Source organism: Mytilus trossulus, chromosome 12 (assembly GCF_036588685.1).
Source record: "Mytilus trossulus isolate FHL-02 chromosome 12, PNRI_Mtr1.1.1.hap1, whole genome shotgun sequence".
Taxonomy (NCBI): domain Eukaryota; kingdom Metazoa; phylum Mollusca; class Bivalvia; order Mytilida; family Mytilidae; genus Mytilus; species Mytilus trossulus.
Genome location: NC_086384.1, coordinates 15376579 through 15381289, shown reverse-complemented (window position 1 = coordinate 15381289; position 4711 = coordinate 15376579). Strand labels below are relative to the sequence as shown.

General features: G+C 32.7%; 1 long non-coding RNA gene across 1 annotated transcript; it reads left to right on the top strand.

The window, feature by feature from the left end:
• The first annotated feature begins 1050 nt into the window (after positions 1-1050).
• Positions 1051-1736, top strand: LOC134693146 (uncharacterized). Its single transcript, XR_010102341.1, has 2 exons — positions 1051-1209; positions 1437-1736. It is a non-coding gene; the product is annotated as an uncharacterized LOC134693146 (long non-coding RNA).
• Positions 1737-4711: the final 2975 nt, after the last annotated feature.

Sequence of the window (4711 nt, the reverse complement as noted above, 5' to 3'; positions counted from 1 at the left end):
ACTATGGACACATTCTTGTTTCATTAGAATATTAGGGGACATGAAATATGTTTGAAAGAATTTTAAGGCAATTAATTGATTCAATGTGATCTGTGTTGGATTTTAGATTTTAAAAGTTCCAGAAAATTACTTTTGGAGAATTGAATGATTTTACTAATTTTTCATGTTGCATGTGAAATTACAATATGATGACTTTACCCCATTTCTTTAAGTTTATTGATTTATTAGAGTTGTAATGTTTTCAAGCTTTTACTTAAGAATTGAATGCTTCTTTTTGTAAATTTATTGGGGTGTAAAAGCCTTGACCGAAGTACATTTTGTATGAAGCGCGGAAGCGCTTCATTCTAAAAATGTACGCACGGTCAACGCTTTTACAACCCTATAAAGTTACAAAAAGAAGCATTCAATACTTATAATTACATTTTTTAGCTAGGATTATAAAAACACAATTTTCATAAAGTTTAAATTTTAAATTCACCTGTGCACTTTATTGTGGGACCTCGTGTCATCATGAATGAAATGTTATTGTCTCATGCAATTGCTTACGGAATAACATGTGATGTGCAATTAGCCAATCACAATAACGTATTATAATGAAACATACATCTAATGTAATTATTCTTGTATAAACATCATCGAACTGTAACTATAAGTTCTGTAACCATGGTAAAATTCATGATTGATTGTGGGTGCATAACCCCCTGTGGCAAATATATCATGCATTTCAAGTTGAAAGATCCATGTAACTTGACCAGGTATTGCTTCCAAATAGTATCTACCTACAACAACAGGAATAGGGGACACATTCATGTATATGTCTAGGAGACTGACAGTGTACCAACTGAATTTGTTGGCAATACCTTCTGAATACATTTTTTATATAAAAGTTAATTACATTTGGTTTTTCAGAGAATTACATTTGGTTTTTCAGAGAATTTACAAGACTATTATCCACAAAATGCAACAGTCTTATTTTGATGAATTGTTGAACCAGAGAAATGTGAAGACTTACAGACACCTAGACTGTATAGTCAACATAACAATGACTACAGTGAACATTACAATGATTAGAAAATCAGACTAGAGTCAACATTACAATGATTAGAGAATCAGACTATAGTCAACATTACAATGATTAGAAAATCAGCCAGCTGCATTTCATCAATCAGTTTATGATGAAGCTTTACAGCATTGGAAATGATTACTCAGGTATGTATTGGTTAAAATTTTGAGGTTTGTTTTATAGGATAATAGTGGTGTTTAATTTTATCTTTCTTGAAATAAATATATTAGAAATGAGGTGAAATATGGCATTGATTAAAGGAGATGTACCAAGGAAAACATGTGACTGAATAAACATTTTATTAAAAAAGGATGAACAACACAGTTTTGAGTTTCAATCCTTTCATATATTAAAATAAAATGATATTTTGTAGGGACCAAACAACTGAGCAGAAAGAAGAACCGTATGACCTTGAAGAGTAAGCAATGTATTAAGTATATTTGGGGTTACCAATGAGTATGGTAAGAACCTCATCTTAAATTGTACTTGGTGAGTATTCTTATTGTTGGTTAAATATTAAGCATCATTATGGAAAATGGGGGATCAAGGGTATACACCAACAAGACAGTGACCAAAGGAAAATAAATAACCAAAACCATCTAGAGGTTTCAACTATAGTCTGATGTTTATACAATACGTGAACTTGTAAATCATCCAAAGTCTAAAATATTTGTGAATAAAATGAACAGACTGACAAATAACTTACATACACACAAATATCTGACCTAAGCACATGAGCATGTTGCAGGGTGAAATTTTTTTTTTAAATAAAGCTTGAGCCTGTTTTGTGCAATGCCTAACCATTTAACGACAAAATTTCATACAGAAAACTTTTCAAATTGAGGGGTTTCAAATTTTAAATAAGCCAATTTATGGTTTAAAAAAATAATGGAAATCTTGACTCCCCAACAAGAGAAAAATGTCACTCTTATCATTGAGGAAAATGGCCACTACCTGAATGGTCTTTAGAATTAATTCAGTTGCTCTGGTCATTTTTCAAAATTTAACAATGTAAGTAAATTTAATGGAGTTGTTTGATCAATGGGAGATAACTCTGACCACATGGAATAATTCTGAAAACTTAGAGGGGTCCTGATCCCGAAATCCCGGGCTTAAAAAACACAAAATCCTGAGCTCCCGAATTTTAAATAAATTTAGATCCTGACATCAAGAAATTAAAAAAAAACAAACTTTATCCTGAAGGGGTCAATCCCTAAATCCTGTGCTTTAAAATACCAGATTCCTGAGTCCCAATATAGGTCCTATCCCCCTCACATATATAATTGATAACTAAGATAAAAGAAATACAGAAATTGTTTTGCCTTTTGCCATGCTTACAATCAACAAAAGATTTTTTTCTTCATTTTTCAAAATAAATTCCAAGACTAAGATGTAGGATGCCATTCTTCTAACAAAATACCACAGCATGGAGACCCTAATCCGCACACTAAAATGTCCAAACGTGTGTCCTACATCTTGAAATAAATATAATTTTATAAATGTTCAAGTATCTTCAAAAACATTTTTTACTCATTTCTACTCTGTTGAGACAATTTCACTAGCACTGCATGCACTTTGACTTTGACTAAGACAAACACAATGTTGATTGAAGTTGAATGGTACTAGTGACAACTTTGTTGGAGACATGGAAAGCATTTCGTCATTGTTAGTAGTTTTATGGGCTTTCACATCTTGAGTCACAAAGAACCTTATGTACGTTAGTTCCATTGAAATGTTATATGCATTGTCAATGCTAAACATTTGACTTTGACTGATTTTTTTTTTAGTTTCGTCAGAGTGTAAATGAGTTTGAACAAAAGGCAATATAACCTTTTTAAGTAGTGATAAGAAGATTTGACTTTCATTTTTGATAAAGTTTTCACCAAATTTATTGTTGATAGCAAGGCTTATGGTGTGCACAATAGAATATGCCTTTTACACAATGAGCTCAGTGGTGAATCCAGGGGTGGGGGGGGGGGTCTGGAATTTGGAACCCCCTTTTTTTTGGCCCATCAATGCATTTGAATGGGAGCATATAGTTGGACCCCCCCTTTTAATCTGGGTTGGGAACCCCCCCTTTTTGGGGCCTATCAATGCATTTGAATGGGAGCATATAGTTTGACTCCCCCACCTCTCCCCCCTTTTACTCTGGGTTGGGAACCCCCCTTTTTAAAATGGCTGGATCCTCCCCTGGAGCTTGTCACTTTCACTCAAAAAACATTAAAGAAACCAACAAATTCCTAAGCTTAGGTAGGAGCTTCAAATTGTTATAAAAATTACTTAATTATCATTATCTTGTGTATTTTAGCCACCTTCTGCTTAAAAAAAAATACATTTAGATAATTTATCACTTAAAGAGGCATTTGCAATGATTTAGATAAACAATAACAGCACTTTGTTTTTTTTATAAATATTAATAAAAGTGGAATAATGAAGAAATGACTTGTAATTATTAACAGTCATTTTTATAGTTAAATTGGTAAAAATGATCTGAAAAGCATTGCTGATTTCATATTTTTTTCCAAAACCACAATTCAACCTCATTTTGGTTTGTATGCATACAACATTTAATAAGAACCATTGTAGTAGATGGTTGCTCAGCTTGGTCAGATAATAAAAAGAACAGAATGTCAAAATAAAACGGTTTTGCCAACAAAAAATATTATTTCAGTGGTAAAATTCAAATGTTTTTGCTTCAATTTTTTACTCACTTGAGTGCAATTATTTGCAAAGTACAAATCTTATACAAAAGAATTATGTCTGAGACAACAACCCAACCAAAGAGCAAAAAACAGCCGAATCAACTAATGACTCTTCAACTCAGCAAGAACATCCAGCATCTGGAGGCAGGCTTCAGCTGACCCCTACACAAAAATGTTCACTAGGTCAGTGAAAGTGGATGTCATACTAAACTCAAACATATATTAAAATGAACTGAAATTAAAAAACCTACGAGACTAACAAGGTCCAGAGGCTTCTAACAAGGGACAGGTGCAAAAATGCTCTATGAGCCAATGTAGAAAAAACAAACACAGCAATTTGCACCGTAAAACTCATTAAAAAGAAGTCTGTGTCCAACTTCAGAAAAGGTAACAAAAGAAACAGACTAATAATTTGTGTATTTTTACAACATTTACAAAGCTAAATTTTGTGGGAAAATAAAGTAAAAGTTAAATTAAAAAAGAAATATTTAATTTTGAAATTTACTTCAAAGGAAAGAAAATAAAGTTTAATTGATTTTATTCTTATATGTGTAATGTTGTATATGTATTTATATTTCATTTCAGAGTTCAACAACAGATTATTAATTCTATAATTTTGATTTTTGCAGATTGCAGCAGTGGGATGTTACAGTCATAGACGTTGGATAGACTCCGTTGTACTAGGCCAGGGAGGGTAGCGCAGAGTTTCCGCAGCACTATACAATAGTAGCAAGATCACTCTACCATGAGCTTGTTAAAGGGCCCGTTTGATGAAAGTGACACCAACGTTCTCCACAACACTACAGATTTGTTTTTGCAGATGCAGCCGAGAGGATGTTTCAGTCATGGACTCATTTGATGGAAGTGGCACCAACATTCTCAAACACTAATAATTTACAAATTTGTTTTTGTTGTAGATGCAACCTCAGTCATACACCCTTGAGTT